Source organism: Theropithecus gelada, chromosome 8, assembly GCF_003255815.1.
Source record: "Theropithecus gelada isolate Dixy chromosome 8, Tgel_1.0, whole genome shotgun sequence".
NCBI lineage: Eukaryota > Metazoa > Chordata > Mammalia > Primates > Cercopithecidae > Theropithecus > Theropithecus gelada.
The window spans coordinates 56,423,073-56,443,846 of NC_037676.1; the positions used below are offsets into that span (position 1 = coordinate 56,423,073).

Here is a 20,774-nt window from a genome sequence, read left to right on the forward strand (position 1 = left end):
GTTTTGATTTGTATTTTCCAAATGACTGAGGCATGTATTTATTGGCCATTTGTTTGTCTTCTAGAAAAATATTCATTTTCATGGAAGAAAATCACCTTATTCTAATTAACTCACAAGGAATAAAATTGTAACAGCCAGTTTAAGGAGGGCACACAAACATTTGCCCAGCCCCAAATTCTACACCATCTTAATGAAATTCTACACAGTTAGAACACCCTCTTCCATTTCGATTCTGAAGCAAGGAAGCTACAAATGACACACGAGAGGTTTAACTGATGGTTATACTTTATATCTTTACTATCAATTATATTTTAATAGTGAATTAACTTGGCTATGAGAGCTGCTTTTCCATTTCTCCAATTTGAACTTCTTGATTAGGCCAATCTGTTTGCAAGTCTGCACTGTTTGAGAACTTCATTGAAAGCCCCACAGAGCGTGTTGATGTCATCTTGGTTCTGGGCACACTCCAAAAACTGTTTCATCTCATGGAAAAAAGGCTGCTGCTGCTATGCTGGCCGGGTTGCCTGAGGCTGCTGGTAAGTGATGTCAGGTTTTGCAGGTTCACCATTACTTCCTCCACTGAAGCTCCCAGTAAGGGCATAACCCAGTGTGTGCCCCACAGCACAGCCTACAGCCATGCCAGCTGCACTGGTTGCCACTTGGGTCATCAGACTTGGCTGCCGGGGCGCAGCAGCAGGAGAGCCAACTGCAGATGGGGGTGCCACTGCTGGCGGCTGAGCTGCTGGTGCTGGCCTGGGTGTAGCTGTCATCTGAGGTGCCCGGCTGGTGAGAGGAGCCCTGCAGGAGGTGCGGCTTCAGCTTGCACGTGGCGTCCTAGCTGCACGGCGGCTCAGCGTGTGGTAATACTCATTTTTGAATTGAGTTGTTCGTTTTTGTCATTGAGTTTTAGGAGTTGCTTATTCTGGATTTGAATCCCTTATCAGATGTATCATTTGCAAATATTTTCTTCATTCTATGGGTTTTCTTTTCACTCTGTTGATTGCGTCCTTTGATGCAAAAAGTTTTAAACTTTCATGAAAAGAACGGTTCTTTAATTTTTACTTTTGTTGACTGTGTTGTTGGTGTTGTATCCAAGAAATCATTGTCAAATCCAATCTCATGAAGATCTTCCCTTGTTTTTTCTAAGAGTTTATAGTTTTAGCTTTTAACTTTAGATCTTTGACTCATTTTGAGTTTAAAAAAGTATGATGTAAGGATCCAGCTTTACTTGTTTGCATGTGAATATTCAGTTTTTCTAGCACCATCGGTTGAGGAGAATGTCCTTTCTCCATTAAGTGGTCTTGGCACTGTTGTTGAAGATCATTTGACCCCATATTTCTGTGATTATTTCTGGGCTTTCTGTTCTTTTCCACTGGCTTATATAGCTGTTTTTATGCCAGTATCACTTTTTTTTTTTTTTTTTGAATACTGTAGCTTTGTAGTAAGTTTTGAAATTAGGAAATGTGCATCTTCCAATTTTGTTATTTTTCAAGAATGTTTTGGTTATTTAGGATCTCCTGAGATTTCCTATAACTTTTAGAATTGATTTTTCTATTTCTGCAAAACATGCCGTTGGTATTTTGACAGGAGTTTCACTGAATCTGTAGACTGCTTTGGGTGATTTTGTCCTCTTCACAATATTAAGATAAAATGGAAATGTCTTTCCATTAATTTATCTTCTTTGGTTTCTTTCAGTCATGTTTTGTAGTTTTCAACGTACCAATCTTTTCCCTTCTTAGTTAAATCTATTCCTAAGTACAGTTTACCCTTAAACAACATGAATTTGAGTTGCAAGGTTGATTTATACTCAGTTTTTGCGATAAAAGTTACAGCAAGTGTGCCTGCCTCTCCTGCCTCCCCTTCCACCTCCTCTACCTTTTCTACCTCTGCTACCCCGAGACAGCAAGACCAATCTTTTCTCTTCCTCCTCCTCTTCAGCCTACTCAATGTGAAGATGACAAAGATATGACTTTTGTGATAATCCGTTCCACTGAATGAATTGCAAATATATTTTTTCTTCCTTGTGATTTTATTTTGTTCTTATTTTTTCTTTCCCTCTTTTTGTAATTATCCAGACATTGTTGAGACTCCTTCTGATTTTTAAAATATCACTTTCTTTTCTCTATCTTACTTTATCCTAAGAATATAGTATATAATACATATAACATAAAATATGCATTAATTGACAGGTTGTTATTGGTAAATTTTCTGGTCAACAGTAGGCAATTAGTACTTAAGCATTTGGGGAGTCAAATGTTGTATGTGGACTTTTGACTATGCAGGAAGTTAACTGTATTTTATTCTTTTGGATATTATTATAAATGGAATGTTTTTCTTAATTTTCTTTTCAGATTATTCATTGCCAGTATATAGAAATGCAACTGATTTTTATGTGTTGATTTTATATCCTGCAATGTTGCTGAGTTCATTAGCTCTAAAGTTGTGTGTGTGTGTGTGTGTGTGTATGTGCACTTGCACAATCTCTAGGGTTTTCTACATAAAAGATCTTGCCCTCTGTGAACAGTGAGAATTAATTATCCTTTTTCCTTTCCAATTTAGATGACTTTTGTTCTTTTTCTTGCCTAAATGCTCTGGCTAGAATTTCTAATCCTATGTTGAATTGAAATAGTGAAAGCAGGCAGCCTTGTCCTATTAATGATTGTAGAGGAAAAGGTTTCATACTGTCTTTTTTTTTTTTTTTTGAGACGGAGTCTCACTCTGTTGCCCAGGCTAGAGTGCAGTGGCTGGATCTCAGCTCACTGCAAGCTCCGCCTCCCGGGTTTACACCATTCTCCTGCCTCAGCCTCCCGAGTAGCTGGGACTACAGGCGCCCACCACCTCGCCTGTCTAGTTTTTTGTATTTTTTTTTTTTTTAGTAGAGACGGGGTTTCACCGTGTTAGCCAGGATGGTCTCGATCTCCTGACCTCGTGATCCGCCCGTCTCGGCCTCCCAAAGTGCTGGGATTACAGGCTTGAGCCACCGCGCCCGGCCATACTGTCTTTTCACCATTGAATGGTCTTGGCACTCTTGTCAAAAATCAGTTGACCGTATATGCAAAGGTGTTTGGAGTATGATGTTAGCTGTGGGTTTTTCATATACGACCTTTATCATTTTGAGGAAGTTTCCTTCTATTCCTAGTATATTGAGCGTTTTTATTGTGAAAGGTGGTTGAATTTTTGTCAGGTGTTTTTCTGCATCAATTGAGTTGATCATGTGCGTTTCTCCCCTGAATTCTATTAATGTAGTGTATTACATTGATTTTTTTGTTGAAGCATTCTTTTTTCATTGTTCTTATTTCATTTTTTGCTTTTCTTACTATTTTAAATTGATAGATAATTGTACATATTAATGAGGTAAATTGTGACATTTTGATACATGTATACAATGTGTAATGATCAAATCATAGTAATTAGTATATTCATCATCTCAAAAATTTCCTTTTTTTGGAGTTGGGAACATTCGAAATCTACTCCTCTGGCTACTTGAAAATATACAATAAATTTTTGTTAGTTTTCCTATAGCATTATAGAACACTAGAACTTATTACTCCTATGTATAGCTGTACTTTTGTGTTCATTAACTGACCTTTGCTATCTATCCTCTGCTCCCACCTACCCTTCCCAGTCACTGGTGACTACTATTCTACTCTCTACTTCTATGAGATCAACTTTTTTTAGCTTTCACGTATGAGTGAGAACATGCAGTACTTATCTTTCTATGCCTGGCTTATTTCACCTAATAGTTTCCAAGCTCTCTTATATAGCCACTAATGACAGAATTTCATTCTTTTTTTATGACTAAATAGTATTCCATTGTGTAAATATATCACATTTTCTTTACACATTCATCTGTTTTAAAACTTTTAACTTTTATGGATATGTAATAGTTGTATGTATTTACATATTTATGGGGGTGCATGTGATATTTTGATACAAGTATCACAGTGTGTAATGATTAAATCAGGGTAATTAGGATAGCCATCATCTCAAGCATTTATCTTATGTTTCTTTGTGCTAGAAACATTCTTTTTTTTTTCTTTTTTGAGACAAGGCCTCAATCTGTTGCCCAGGCTGGAGTGCAGTGGCATCATCTCAGCTCACTGTTCTCTCAACCTCCCAGCTCAAAGGATGCCCCCAGTCCAGACTTCTGAGTAGCTGGGACTACAGGTGCACACCCCCATGCTCAGCTAATTTTTGTAATTTTCTTTTGTAGAGATGAGGTTTCACCATGTTGCCCAGGCTGGTCTTGAACTTCTGGGCTCAAGCAATCTGCCCACCTTGGCCTCCCAAAGTGCTGGGATTACAGGTGTGAGCCACTGTGCCAAACTGCTAGAACATTCTAATGCCACTCTTCCACTTATTTTGAAACATACAATAAATTATTATTAGCTATAGTCTCCCTCTTCTGCTACTGAACACTAGATCTCATTGCCTCTGTCTAACTATATTTTTGTACCCATTAACCAACCTCTGTATATTTCCTTCTCCTGACCACCCTTCCTAGCTTCTGAGAGTCATCATTCTACTCTCTGTCTCCATGCGTTGTTTTTTTTTGAGCTCCCACATATGAGTGAGAAATGTGATATTTGTCTTTCTGTGCCTGGCTTATTTCACTCAGCATAATGTCCTCTAGTTCCATTCATGTCATTGCAAATGACAGGATTTCATTTTTTTTTGGCTGTATAATACTCCATTATGTATATGTACCACATTTTCTTTATCCACTCACCCACTGACTATCCATCCATCTGTTGATGGAACTTAGGTTGATTCTACATCTTGGCTGCATATCTTGTGAATAGTACTGTAGTAAACATGGGGGTACAGATATCTTTTTCACATACCTATTTCTTTTCCTTTGGATACATACCCAGCAGTGGGATTGCTAGGTCACATGGTAGTTCTATTTTTAGTTTTTTGAGAAACCTCCATACTGTTTTCCATAGTGGCTATAATAATTTACATTCCCACCAACAGTGCGTAAGAATTGTCCTTTTTCTCCATCCTCACCAGCGCCGGTTTTTTTTTTTTTTTCAAATGGTGTCTCACTCTGTCACCCAGGCTGGAGTATAGTGGTGTGATCTCAGCTCACTGCAACCTCTGCCTCCAGGGTTCAAGCAATTCTCCTGCCTCAGCCTCCCAAGTAGCTGGGATTACAGGTGTGCACCACTATGCCCAGCTCTGTGTGTGTGTGTGTGTGTGTGTGTGTGTGTGTGTGTGTATTTTTAGTAGAGATTGGGTTTCACATGTTGGTCAGGCTGGTCACTCCTGACTTCAAATGATCTGCCTGCCTTGGCCTCCCAAAGTGCTGGGATTACAGACGTGAGCTACTGTGCCTGGCCTTTTTCTTCTTTTTGGCAACAATTCGAGCACCTGGGTCTTGGGGTGCAAGTTTGCTCTTCGTGGCAGGGTTAGATGTAGGTTGCCCACAGAGCCAGGATCTGTGACTCTATGGGCATCCCCTAGTAGCTCAGGCCCAGGGGCGGAATTGTTGCTGAGATTATACTCCTGGAGGGTAGGGTACATCCCTGGCCTGAGTTTGGGGAAGAAGGGATGCTCTGGAGGTTTGAGCCTGGGAAGCAGGGTATGGCTGCAATTTGGGAGTAGGGCTCAGTGATAACTCAGGTTCCACTGGATGAGGTACTATGTAGTAGTGATGCTAGGCCTTGAGATGGTCAGGGTTGGACGTATCCCAGACTCAGTGAGGCCAAGTGCAGTGGCAGCAAGTACCCCAGAATGGCAGAGCACAGCTATCATTTGGGCCCTGAGGAGTAGGGCAGAAGAAAGCACAGTGATGACTGTACTCCCCAGGAAGAGGGGCGTTTCAGCAGCTAACACTTTAGTGGGCTAGTCCAGCTCCAGGGAAGCAGAATACTAGATCCGTGTGGCCTGTAGGGCTGCGTGTCTCAGCTCAGCCATTGCTCCATTTCTCTGGGACACAGGATACTATTTCAGCTCAACCCTGGGATGTGGAGCTGCTCAGCTCAGCCAGGGCACCAATTCCTTAGGGGGCAATGTGCTACTTCAGCTCAGGCCTGGAAAGGCATGACTGTTCTGGGTGGTCCAGGAACCATTTCCCTGGAATGCAGGATGCCCTGCGGCTTAAGTACTGGGGTGTGTGTGTGACTGCTTTGGGTGGTCAGGGCACCACTTCCTAGGATGCAGGATGCTACTTCGACTTAGGTACCAGAGAAGCATGAGTGCCATACGTGTCCAAGATACTCTTTTCCCAGGAGACAGGGTACCCCTTCAGCTCTGACCTGAGGGACTGGGGAGGAGTAGGTGGAGGACCTTGGCCTCTGCTTGGTTCCATGGGGAAGAGTGTAATAGCTGCTAACAGCTGAGCTTGGGGATGTTGGGCCACTGGGCTGGAGTGGCTCAGTGGTGGCTTAGCCTCAAGGATGAAGGTGAGCTGTAGCTACTCACTCCCTGGACAAGACATTCTCCATCCATAGTTTCAAATCCAAGATGGCACAGCACAGTAGTATTGCAGGCCCCAGGAGGTGAAGCACAGTGTTGGTGCCCTCTCTAGTGGGACCACAGCTATGTGGACTCCAGGCAGTTCCCTCACTGGGCTTAGTTCCTGTGAGGACTGCAGGGGACCCCAGTGGTGAGGCCTGTAGGTGTCCAAGGTGTTCATGAAGGTTGCTGGGATCCTCTTTCTTACCTCATTGCCAAAGGAGAAGGTCCCTCCTGGTTCCCAGCCCATCCTGGTTAGGGAAGGGGATGGTGGAGGCCCAGTGTTTCCTTTGGTTCTCTGTGTGGCCATGCCAATTTTCTGTGCTCACCCGGATTTCTGTTACTCCTCTGATGCACAATGGCACTCTCCTTCAGTTATTTTTGTTGCAATGTCATCTCGTTTATTCATTGTTCTGGATGTCTTTGGGAGGGGGACAAGCACTAAAGGCTTCTGGTCAGCCATCTTGCTCCATTGAACCATTCTTGCTTTCTGGGATTAAATCCCACTTAGTCATGGTGTTTACTCCTTTCAATATGTTGCTGAATTTGGTTTGCTAATTTTTTTTGAGGATTTTTGCATTACAGTTTTCTTTTTTTGGCAACATCTTTGTCTGGCTTCAGTATCAGGGTCATGCTGGCCTCAGAGAATGACTTAAGATGTGTTACCTCCTCTTCAAGTTTTTGGAAGAGTTTCAGAAGGATTGGTGTTAATTCGTCATTAAGTATTTGGTATAGGCCAGGCATGGTGGCTAATGCTTGTAATCTCAGCATTTTGAGAGGCTAAGGTAGGAGGATCGCCTGAGCTCAGGAGTTCAAGACTAGCCTGGGCAATGTAGGGAGACAGTGTCTCTACAAAAGTTTTTTTAGAAACATTGGCTGGGCATGGTGGCATGTGCCTGTAGTCCTAGCTACTTGGGAGACTGAAGTGGGAGGATTGCTTGGGCCCAGGAGGTAAAGGCTGCAGTGAGCTGTGATCACACCACTGCACTCCAGCCTGTGTGACAGAGCAAGACCCTATCTCAGGAAAAAAAAAAAAAAAAGCATTTAGTGTAATTCACCAGTAAAACCATCTGTTCCTCAGCTTTTTGTTGTTGATATTGTTGAGAGGTTTTGATTATTAATTAAATCTCCTTACTAGTTATGTCTATTCAGATTTTCTAATTATTTATCAGTCAATTTTGATAGATCATGTGTTTTCAGGAATGTGTCCATGTCATCTAGCTTATCCAATTTTGAAGACTATGCTTGTTTAGCATAGTTTTTAAAGATAGTGATGAATTACAATGACATAAAATTTACCATCTTACCCATACATATATATTTTTGGAGACAGAGCTTCATTCTTGTTGCCCAGGCTGGAGTGCAGTGGCACAATCTTGGCTCACTGCAACCTCCGCCTCCTGGGTTCAAGTTATTCTCCTGCCTCAGCCTCCCAAGTAGCTGGGATTACAGGTGCTCACCACCACACCTGGCTAATTTTTGTATTTTTAGTAGAAATAGGGTTTCACCATGTTGGCCAGGCTGGTCTTGAACTCCTGACCTCAGGCGATCCACCCACCTTGGCCTCCCAAAGTGTTGGGATTATAGGCGTGAGCCACCGCACCCGGCCCATCTTACCCATTTCTAAATGTACAGTTCAGTGGCATTAAGTATACTTACTTTGTTGTGAACCATTACACCGTCCATCTCCAGAAGTCCTTCATCCTGCAAAACTGAACCTCTGTACCCATTAAACAATAATTTCCCATTTTCCCCTATATCCCTGGCAACCACCATTCTACTTTCTATCTCTATGAATTTGACTACTCCAGGTACCTCATGTAAGTGGTATCATCCACTATTTGTCCTTTTGTGACTGGCTTATTTCACTTAGCATAATGTCCTCAAGATTCATCCATGTTATAGCAAGTATCAGCCTTTCCTTCCTCTTTATGGCTGAATAATATTCCTTTGTATGTATAGACCACTTTTTCTGTGTCCATTCATCCATCAATGGACACTTGTGTTGCTCCCACCTTTTGGATATTAGCACAGTGTTTTCAGTTAAAAAAACCGGATTTTGAGAACGGTCTCTGTACTTGTGAGCTTTCGGACCTTGGGTAATTTAATTTGTGTACTGCTCAGTTTCCTCATCCTCAATAGGGGGATAATAATAGTGCCTGCATTGTAGAGTTATTGAGTTAAATGACTGTATTTGAAGTACTTAACATACAATGCCTCCATAACCATTTGTTACCATCAGCACAGTGGTGCCGGAGAGTTTGTTTTTAGAGTCAAATAGCCCTGTGTTCATCTAGTTATGTGACTAAGGGAAGTTATTTGAGTTACAGTTTCCTTATTTAAAAAATGGAAATAATAACACATTAATTATTTTATTTGACAAATGTTTGTTGATATCTACTCTCAATATCTGCATTATCCTATGAGATAGGATACAGGTGAACAAAACAGAAAAAGTAATCCATGCCCTCGTGGAACTTACATTCTAGTGGTATGAGAACTGAAACAGAAATAATTCCCAATTCATGTGTTAAACAATACTAGGAAATGGTGCTTGTTTATCAAGACTAACGGTTTACGTATCAAACCCTACAAGACCCTCATCTCAATCCTCCCACCAGTTCAAAGCTGGTATGTCATAAATCCTCTGATTCTAGCCAATTCTCCTCCTTACAAGATCATCCTTGGCATCACCTAACTGAAGCCTTAACCCCCCACAAAGACTCTGCTCTAACTTCTCATTTTGAAACACTACTAAGATTCTGTCAAAGTGGTCTGCTGCCTTATTGCAGGAAATCTCATAAACCCAGTTTTGATTGACTTACAGGTTTTTCTGGTGGTTGTTTGGGTAGTCAACAACAATAAACAAGTGTGTTAGTCTGTTTTCACGCTGCTGATAAAGACAAACCCGAGACTGGGCAATTTACAAAAGAAAGAGGTTTATTGGACTTACAGTTCTACATGCTGGGGAGGCCTCACAATCATGGTGGACAGCAAGGAGAAGCAAGTCACATCTTACATGGATGGCAGCAGGCAAAAAGAAAGCTTGCACAGGGAAACACCCCCTTATAGAACCATCAGATCTCATGAGACTTATTCACTCTCATGGGAACAGCATGGGAAAGACCTGCCCCCATGATTCAATTACCTCTCCCTGGGTCCATCCCACAACACATGGGAATTCAAGATGAGATTTGGGTGAAGACACAGCCAAACCATATCAACAAGATACATAAATTACAGAGTTTTGATAACAAGATGAGGGGAGAGGGCTCATGGGGAGGAGGCTTTGCAGGGCAGATTGTTTTATTTATTTGACTTCACTCTGAGTAAGGATGAGAAGCAATTGGAAGCCTTGAGCCAGAGAAGTGGCATGATCTGCTTTATCGTTTAGCAGGATGACTCTGGCATCCACGTTGATAAATGACTGAAGAGAGGAAAGGTGGGGAACCAGGAGGAGGACATGGTGGTTCTTTCTCATAATCCCAGCACTTTGGGAGGCTGAGGCAAGTGGATCACTTGAGCTCAGGAGTTCGAGACCAGCCTGGGCAACATGGCGAAAACCTACCTCTACAAATAATACAAAAATTAGCTGGGCATGGTGGCACACGCCTGTAGTCTCTGCTACTGGAGAGGCTGAGGTAGGAGGATCATCTGAGCCTAGGGAGGTTGTGGCTGCACTGAACTGTGATCATGCCACTGCACTCCAGCCTGGGTGACAGAGTATAACCCTGTCTCAAAACCAAACTAAACTAAACTAAACTGAAAGTGGGAGCCAGGGACCATTTAGGAGACTCAGACTGGGGTGGTAGGGATGGATCTGGGGAGAGGTGGTTGGACTCTCTTACCTATTTTGAAGATGGAACCAATGGAATTTGTCGATGGATCAGATGGGAGTGTGTGAGGAAGAAGCTCACCTATCTTACAGGATGTCATGAGCTTTCAACCTCACGGTGTTTGTAACCTGTCAGTGCTCAGTAAACAGCAACAATTTGAAGATTCTCACATGTTTCTCCTCTGCCTAGATCTGGGTCTTCCCACCTCTGTCACTTGCTAAACTGCCAAAGATGCCTCTTTCCCCAGGGGCACCTTCCTGATGCTCTCACTCAAGCTTAGGTGTCCTCCTTGTGACTCCATCATCAACTCTCCTTTACAAGCACCACATGTGGCCCCAGTTCTGTGGACTCTTGCAGGCCCTTACTTGTTTCTGTTCCTCTGCAGACTGCCCTCTCCATTAGGCTGGCCTTGTCCACCCTGCTCACTACTGAATACTCTGCACCCAGGACAAAGCCTGCAACACAGCTGGTGTCCAGCCCATGCTTGTTGATTATTATTAACATCTTTTTTTTTTTTTTTTTTTGAGACAGGGTCTGGCTTTGTCACCCGGGCTCTGGAGTGCAATGGTGTGATCTCAGCTCACTGCAACCTCTGCCTCCTGGGCTCAAGCGATTCTCATGTCTCAGCCTCCCAAGTAGCTGGGATTACAGGTGTGCGCCACCATGCCTGGCTAATATTTGTATTTTTAGTAGAGAAGGGGTTTTGCCATGTTGGTCAGGCTGGTCTTTAACTCCTGGCCTCAAATGATCTGCCTGCCTCAGCCTCCCAAAGTGCTGGGATTACAAGTGTGAGCCACTGTGCCCGACCTTAACATCTTAATAATCTGTAATGAGGGAAAAAGGGTAGTTCCTTTATCTCAAGCATGGAGTTTGGGTTCCACTCACAGAGGCTGTACTTACATTGAAAAACAAGGGAGAAATAGCTATAAACCATGACTAGCTGTGGGCAAAATTATGACGTAGCCAAAGTCTTATGGAGTTTTTGCATTAATTTTGATTTTTTTTTTTTTTTTTTAGATGGAGTCGCGCTCTGTCACCAAGCTGGAGTGCAGTGGTGCGATCTTGACTCACTGCAACCTCTGCCTCCCAGGTTCACGCTGTTCACCTGCCTCAGCCTCCCAAGTAGCTGGGACTACAGGCGCACGCCAGCACACCCAGCTAATTTTTGTAATTTTAGTAGAGATGGGGTTTCACCGTGTTCGCCAGGATGGTCTCAATCTCTTGACCTCGTGATCTGCCTGCCTTGGCCTCCCAAAGTGCTGGGATTACAGGCGTGAGCCACCGCGCCCGGCCTAATTTTGATATTTTTAAAACATTTAATTAAAATGTCATTTAATTACTGAGTTTTTGGGATCCCTGTCATTTTTGTGCCCTAGGAAAGAAAGTACCTCCCCACCTTCCCAGACCTGGCCCTGCTGGAGAGGCAGTAAGGGTTAGGAAGGTGCTGTGGAATGTGGGATTAGGTAAGCATGGCATTTTTCTGAGTGTTATATGAGGTGTTTTGAAGAGAAAGTCTTAAAGGTACCAAGGTGGATGTACAAGTCTGCTCAAGCTGCCATCACAAAATCCCTAAGACTAGATAGCCCAAACAATAGACACTTATTGTCTCATAGCTCTGGAGGCTAGAAATCCAAGGCCAAGGTGCCTGCAAGGTCGGTTTCTGGTGAGGCCTCTCTCCCTGGCTTGCAGATGTCCACCTTCTCACTGGGTGCTCACATGAACTCTCTTGTGTCCGCTTGGAGAAACAGTCCTGGTGCCAGTTCCTTTTCTTTTCTGAGACAGAGCCTCACTCTGTCACCTAGGCTGGAGTGCAGTGGTGTGATCATGACTCACTGCAGCCTCAAACTCCTGAGCTCAAGCAATTCTCCTACCTCAGCCTCCCAAGTAGCCAGGATCACAGGTGTGTGCCACCATGGCTGGCAAATTTTTTTTTTATCTTATAGAAACAGGGTCTCACTGTGTTGCCCAGGCTTCCTTTGCTTATAAGAACATCAGTTCTATTGCTTTGGGCACCCCCTTATGACCTCATTGAACCATAACTACCTTCCTAAAAGCCTGACCTCTGAATGCAGTCACATTGGGGGTAATGGTTTCAACATACATTATTTTGTGCTGGGGGCACAATTCAGTCCGCACCAGTGGGTACCCAGCCCCCATTCAGATCATGCTGCCTGGGGTAGGAGCTCAGTGCTGAGAGACGAACAGGTCAGGTTTGGATTTGGGCTCTTCTTCTAATTAGTTGTGTGATCTTGAGCTAATCACTTAACTTCTCTGAACCTCAGCTTCTCCAACTCTACAATTAGTCCATATTTCTTATCTCACAGGGAGATGGAGGGACTAATCTGAGATGCATATAAAAACCTTGAAGACAATTCTCAGTAAACTTTAGATTTCCTCCCTTTAGCAAACTAATTGGAATTCAGGAAGCAGCCACTGGCACTGTAGGTAGAAGGCAGTTCTGTTCATTGACTTCGGGCAGCTGCAGGGCTCGAGGGTGACATTACACGGAGGCTGTCTATGATTTTTCTAAGTTTCAGTGGCTGCACACCCTTATCCCACATAAGATTAGATTTTCACGCAGACATTGGGCAAGAGTCCCAGGCCTCACAGATATTTTCGGGTCAACCAGGAACTCTCCATTGCTGTCGAGTATGAGGGAAAGTGCCGAGTCATGGATTTGTTTCCTTCAGATTCTGTGTGGTTCTTATCATGTTCTTCAGGAAACATTAGCACACCCAGCTATTAATAATGATGATGGAATGAAATTTCTGACTAAATCCGGGGTGGAGGTGAGGGTCACCTGCCTGGCTAACCTATACTTGTATCTATCCAGGAAGGAAGGGAGCTATCTGGAGGCAGGCTAAGGAGATAGGAATGTTCAACATGCTGGGAATCCCTCGACTTCACGCAACAGGGCAACCCAAGCCTCCGAAGGTCGGACTTGGGTGGGAGGGATCAGTGTTGTCATTGGCACGTTTTCCCAATCAAGTCCAAAATCCCTTAGTAGGCAAAGAGTTGAGATAGGGAAACAGTACCTGGGGCCCCACTGATAGTGGGATGATGGTCCTCATCACAGTGCAGGATGGAATCTTTGTTTAGATTACCAGAGGACTGTACATACACCCTCAAAACAGATGAGGTATTTTCCCTGGGAACTTGCTGTAATTCTTACTCCCTTTGTTCCTCTTTTCCATGAAAGCATGAGGTTTCACTGATGAAGGCTCCTCCCTTCCGGCACCCCTTCTTCGGCCCTTGCCGCTGCTATGCCCCTTCAATTGCCCTAACAGTGTTGATGAGCAGAAATAGTGTCAGATCATGATGTCAGAAGTCATGTCAGATATCTGTTTGGTGCCTAGGACCTTCCAAGATTTATGGCTACCAGTAAATCACAAGAGAGATTTTGATTCTGTTTTTCCTCCCAGAAAGTGAAGGACAGCTCTGGCCTTACTGAGTAGTCTCTTTTAGGCAATTGCTGGCATTACTGGGCGCAGAAGCTCATTTGCTTCCCCACAACCTGAGTGGAAAACTTCACTCAGGCGCTGGAATATATGCTATGCTCCCATTGCCCAACAAATCCAGACCTAACTGACATAAGGGAATGTTCATTTCAACTATTATTGGTCCTTTCCCCTTATAACATTCATCCTTGAGAAGTTGTCACAACAGAATTAAATTTCCAACATTTAAATCAGGTTGATGATTAACTCAAGGAACCCAGAAAAAATTTGTTGCAATCTGTTATTGGAAATAGAGGAGTAACACCCTGCAGCTGACTGCAGCCATGGACTTGGGCAAGTCCTCAACATCTACAAGTGCACCAGCAATACAGAACCACAGGCCACAGGTGGCTGCTTCTTTTTTTTTTTTTTTTTTTTTTTTTGAGATGGAGTCTCACTCTGTTGCCCAGGCTGCAGTGCAGTGGCATGATCCTGGCTCACTGCAACCTCTGCCTCCTGCGTTCAACTGTCTTTCTTGTCTCAGCCTCCTGAGTAGCTGGGACTATAGGGGCCCACGACCACACCCAGATAATTTTTATATTTTTTAGTAGAGACATGGTTTTGCCATGTTGGCTAGGTTGGCCTTGAACTCCTGACCTCAGGTGATCCATCTGCCTCAGCCTCCCAGAGTGCTGGGATTACAGGTGTGAGCCACCACGCCTGGCCCACAGGTGGCTTCTTAAATTAAAACTTAAATTAGTTAAAATTAAAAATTCAGTTCCTTAGTTGCACTAGTCACAGTCAAGTGCCCAATAGCTACATGTGGCTGTGGCTACGGCATAGAGCAAGCAGATATAGAATGTTTCCATCGGCGCCTATTTCATCATCTGAGAGGGGAGTGACAGGGACCTCAGATGTCGCATGAGATGGTGCATGTAGAGACACGTTGCATATTATGAAGTGAAACACACGTTTTATTGTCAGCCTTGACTTGTCATTTGGATGGATGCAAAGTGGATTCCAGGTTCCTAATGAAAAGCTTTATGAAATAATCTGAATCTTTTGGTGTATCTGTTGAACAGTTTTCTAAGTCAGCCCTATTTTTTTTCCATTATAATCAGCAGTGCTGAGAACCCACCTTTTCTGAGCAGAAAGAGGGTGAAATTCTTGTCCACTCTAAATGCTGGATTCCCACTGTCCTCAATCAATCAACACCTCTTCCTGGATAAGCTCAGGGACTCCTTTTGACCCCAACTCCCAGCCTCCAGTTCTACAGCAGCATAGTACCTTCGGGAGGGCGTAAAGCTATCCTCCCTCGGCCCCTGCTGTCATACATAGACGCTGTCCCCTTCTCTCCACATCCCAGCCGTGGCTGCCCTCTCAGCCCCTCCATTCTGATGATGGGCAACATGAAGATGTTAAGGACCCTTGGCAAACTCCAGGGTTTCTTTACAATTAGTAATCCTTTCTGATGATCTGAAAGTGTGTTAGCACACTTCTCCCAGTGCTCAACAGCATGAAAGGCTGTGTTCTCTCCTGCCCAGAACAACAGGATCTCCTTTCCCTCCCTTAACACCCCTCCATCACCATCACCACAAGTTCCTGCTCTCCGCACGCTTGTCCTGGGAATCAAGCAGTGGAGACGTATGCTGGAAGAGAAGGAGCTTGGGCCTGAGGTAGATGTGGGCTGGCTCTCACCTCTGTCATGGCTTAGCTTGTGACTTTGGCAAGTTACTCGACTTCCTTGAAGCAAGTGTTTGTCTGTTTTCTTTCATTTGCATAAATGAGGGTAATAGCATCCACTTTGCAAAACTGTGGTAAGAACAAAATGAGCTATGGGCTAAAATGCTTAGGGCAGTGCAGTGCCGGGCATGCGGCATTTGGCATACAGCTGGTGCCACAGAAATCAGTAGTTGTGTTTATTCAAGAGCCATCCTCAGTTCTGGCGGAACATGGTGTTTACCCTTTCCCTTGTAAGACAATGAAAGGATCTCAGACACTTCATTGTCTAAACATTGTTGGATGGGACTAAACAGCTTCAAGTGAATGTGCCAGCTACAACAAGCATATTGCAGCAAATACTCTTCTTTATCCCCATAAAGCCATTCCCTCTTCTTTACCTTTATAACAGAATCCAGATTTTGTTTAGGTGTCTGGTGTCCAGGGCTCCCTCTCCAGGTCCAAAGAAATGTTACTCTTTATTGGTCCAAACAATTGGGTTAATATTCTCCTTGCTGGTGATTCATGTAAAAATGGTCCTGTGATGTACTTGTGGTAAGTGAGACACAGAGGAAGTGGGGGAGGGGTAGTTTCTCTCCTGCCCATAAAAATAAAAGAAAAACAATTGGAGACATTGGCCCCTCTTCTTTCACCCAGAGTGGTTGTGCCCCTGTGGAATGACTGAACCTGTGGCCCTCTTGTGTCACGAGGGGACAAGTTTGAAGACCAAGGCCAACATGCTCAGATGGCAGAGCGTAAAGATGGAAAGAACCTGGCTCCATGAAGTCCTCAAGCTGTTATATTAACCGGCCCTAGAATCATCCTATTTCCAGACTTTTGGTGAGATAATAAATTTATTTTATTTAAAAAATCAATTAAAAGTAGGTTTTTTCTGTTATTTATAGTTGACAGTCTCCTAAATGATTTCTAATACAAATAACCGACATGTTTGCATTTTAGTTATTTCTATATGTCTCTTATATTTTCTGCTTAACCCTCTGCTCTTTTTTTTTTTTTGAGACAGAGTCTTGCTCTTCTTGCCTAGGCTGGAGTGCAGTGGCGTGATCTCGGCTCACTGCAACCTCCACCCCCTGGGTTCAAATGATCCTCCTGTCTCAGCCTCCAGAGTAGCTGGGATTACAGGCATCCGTCACCACGCCTGGCTAATTTTTATACTTTTATTAGAGACAGAGTTTCACCATGTTGGCCAGGCTGGTCTCGAACTCTTGACCTCAGGTGATCTGCCCGCCTTGGCCTCCCAAAGTGCTGGGATTTCAGGCATAAGCCACCGCACCCGGCCAACCCTCTGTTCTTCTTAGATGGTATGCTGTATCTTTCCCCCTTGTTCAATCCCCTAACACCTGGTTCACCATCTTGCACATAGAAAGCACTAAAATGGAATTTATAAATAAATATGAAAGTGAAATATGGCCCTTGAAATGACAGCTTGCTTCCAACAGAGGTTCCACCGCAAGATTTTAAGATAGAGGGTTGGTGGTGAGAGGAGACCTGAAGACGATCAGTACTGCGACAGAGTCGAGCTTCTGTTCTATGTGTGGTATATCCTTCTTCTGGGAGCTTTGACATCAAAATTTGATATTACCATCGACTCTTTTCTTATTGTCAGCTCCTCATATCCGAAGAGTTGCCAAGTTCTGGCCATATTACTTTGACTCTTCAGCTTATCCAAAGTAAGTAGAGAAATCTGGGGGAAAACTGTTTTATACTGTCCGAGCAAATGACATTGGTCTGAGACAGAAAGGCCATGTAATTCTTTTGAACAGCAACTGTGTCTTTTCAAGGGGGGAAGTCTACTGGGAAAGCCACATGAAGATAAAAAAGCTGTTTAGGTTGGGCAGGGTGGCTCATGCTCATAATCTCAGTGCTTTGGGAGGCTGAGGCAGGAGGATCGCTTGAACTCAGGAGCTGAGGGCAGCAGTGAGGTACAACTGTACCTCTGCACTCCAGCCCAGGCAACAGAAGGGGACCCCACAGCTTTTTTCCAAAAAAGCTGCTTGGAGAATGGATGGAAAAACACGAAGTCACCATATAAATTGGCTCCAAGTCCCCAGTCCTCTAGACGTCGTCCTCTGGTGTGAAGCCCTCTGCCCTCCTGACTGCTGGAGACCGGTGTCCCCTTCTCTCCACATCCCAGCCATGGCTGCCCTCTCAGCCCCTCCATTCTGATGATGGGCAACATGAAGATGTTAAGGACCCTCGGCAAACTCTAGGTTTTCTTTACAATCAGTAATCCTTTCTGATGATCTGAAAATGTGTTAGCACACTTCTCCCAGTGCTCAACAGCATGAAAGGTTGTGTTCTCTCCTGCCCCGAACAACAGGATCTCCTTTCCCCCACTTAACAGCTGTCCATCACCATTCTTCCCAGTGCGCTGCTGGGCAGTGAGCTTCTTAACAGAGCTGCCCCCGGGAGAAATGTTCCAGCTGGGACAAGTGACATTCTGTTGAAGTGGGGACTTGTGCACCTGCAGAGGCCTGAGAAGCTGTGAGTCCACACTGAGCTCTGTCATCTTCATTCCCAGCCATCTCCCCTGGGGGGCTGTTCTCATATGAACAAAGTAGGCAGGGTTTTCAGGATGAAGCCTCACTGGGATGCTGTAAGTGATTCCATCTCCGTATTGAGAAATTTTGTGTCTTCCATCCAGATTTGAGAAAAAAGAAGTAAGAGGAAGAAAGAAGTGTACCATGAGGGGAATAAAAGAGAAAACAAGTCAGGGAAAAGTGCTTGGTGAAAAAAATGGAGTAGAAAGACAAAATGGGCTGGGCGCGATGGCTCACACTTGTAATCCCAGCACTTTGGGAGGCTGAGGCGGGCAGATCATTTGAACTCAGGTGTTTGAGACCAGCCTGGGCAACATGGCGAGAACTTGTGTCTGCAAAAAGTACAAAAATTAGCAGGGCATGGCAGTGTGTGCCTATAATCCTAGCTACTCGGAAGGCTAAGGCAGTTGGATCACTTGAGCCTGGGGCGGTCGAGGCTGCAGTGAGCCGTGATCATGCTACTGCCCTCCAGCCTGGATGACAAAGTGAGACCCTGTCTCAACAAAACAAAACTATTGGTAAGAGGCTTAAACAAGAAGACAGAAATAACCACAAACAACTCTGAGACCAAAAAGTAGTTCACATATAAAAAGAAAGTCAAAATGGTACATGAAATATAACAAAAAAAGTTAGGGATAAACCAAAGTAAAGAAGACAGTGGTGTAATCTGAGAAGATGGGCACATGTCAACCTGGCTGCTTTTACGAAAATCCTTTCCTAGTCCTTTTTAAGAATGATGAGGCTGGGTGCGGTGGCTTACGCCTGTAATCCCAGCACTTTGGGAGGCCGAGGTGGGCGGATCATAAGGTCAGGAGATCGAGACCATCCTGGCTAACACGGTGAAACCCCGTCTATACTAAAAAAAATATTAAAAAATTTAGCTGGGCGTGATGGCGGGCGCCTGTAGTCCCAGCTACTCGAGAGGCTGAGGCAGGAGAATGGCGTGAACCCGGGAGGTGGAGCTTGCAGTGAGCCAAGTTCACGCCACTGCACTCCAGCCTGGGCAACAGAGCGAGATTCCGTGTAAAAAAAAAAAAAAAAAAAAAGAATGATCTATTGCCTGGTAAATATTTTTGTAAGTTTTTTGGACATACTACAAATAGAGTGAAATAGCTTTCTTATTGTTTAACTGGTAGTCACATGCTGTGCCTTTTATGGGCCTTTTCTTTATAGAACCTAGAATTTTAGTTGTGAAAAGGCGGCTGGAGAATACCTATTGTATAATCATTTTAGAGAAAAGGAATCCCCAGTCTGGAACAGTGACTTTCCCGGTGTTGTGTGGCTGGTGACCCAGGAGAGCCAGGACCCCGCCCTGCCTGAGCTGGGACTCCGGGCTGCCCCAGCACCCACCCAGGCTCCCGCTCTCTCTCTAGGCCTCCCAATCTGCAGACCTACTCCTGTCTCCCCACCTAGCAAAAGTGATTACTACTGTGGCTCTTTCTTAAGAGTCTTGTGAATTTAAATTAGTACTTAAAAATTACTAAATAACATTCTAACATGAATATAAATTAGTATTAAAACAATTACAAAATAACATTGTAACATGTTACAATGCAATACCTAATTTTTTTTCTTTTTTTTCTTTTTCTTTGGAGATGGAGTCTCACTCTGTTGCCCAGGCTGGGTAGAGTGCAGTGGCACGATCCCAGCTCACTGCAACTTCCGCCTTCCAGGTTCAAGCAATTCTCCTGCCTCAGCCTCCCAAGTAGCTGGGATTACAGGCGCCCACCACCACGTCAGGCTAATTTTTATATTTTTAGTAGAGACAGGGTTTCACCATTTGGCCAGGCTGGTCTCGAACTCCTGACCTCCAGTAATCCACCCGCCTTAGCCTCCTGAAGTGCTGGGATTACAAGCGTGAGGCACCACACCCGGCCAATACCTAATATTTATATAGAAATTTTACCAGGTGCTAGGTATTGTGCTCAGGGTTTTACATATACTAACTTTTAATCCTTAAGTAACAATATAATATGTTAATGGTTGAAGGCTGACGGCTAATATTTATAGAAGTTTTACCATGGGCCATGTATCGCGCTGTTGGCGGTTGAATTGTCGCCCGCCGCCCCCCATTCATATGTTGAATTCTCACCCCTTTGTACCTCAGAATGTGACCTTATTTGGAAACAAAATTGTTATTAATTAATGTAAGTCCTAATCCAATGTGACTGATGTCATCATAAAAAGGGGAAATTCAACACAGAGACCGGGGGAAGATGACAGGAAGACAGGGAGACAGTGGGCATTTTCAGCCAAGGAGAGTGGCCTGGAACACACCTTTCTCTCCCAGCCCCGGCAACACCAGCCCTGACAACACCTGGATCTCAGGCTGTGAGACAACACATTTCTGTTGTTTAAGCCACCTAGTCTGTGGTACTTTGTTTTGGCAACCCTGGCAAATTAATATACCTGCTAAGCGCTTTACAAGTATTAACTCATTTAATCCTTACAATCCAACCTATGCGATATGGAAAATGGAAGAAAAAAGTTAAACACCACTGGAAGGAAGCAATCATCCTGATCCAGAATGTGTAACATTCCATAAGACAAATGATGTGGTTTCTCCAACAAAACAGTGATATGATTAAAAAAAAAAAAAAGGGACAATAACCACATCCAATATCCAGACCCTGTTTGTGTTCTGATGCGACTAAACCAACTGTAAAAATACATCTTTGAGACAACTGGGGAAATTGGCTTTGGACTCAATATGACATGATGTTAAAGAATGGTTGTTAATTTTGCTAGGTGTGACAGTGGCA

At 43.9% G+C, this 20,774-nt stretch overlaps 1 pseudogene; it reads right to left on the bottom strand.

Moving 5' to 3' along the window:
• Positions 1-300: 300 nt before the first annotated feature.
• On the bottom strand, positions 301-17,981 carry LOC112630159 (annotated as a pseudogene).
• Positions 17,982-20,774: the final 2,793 nt, after the last annotated feature.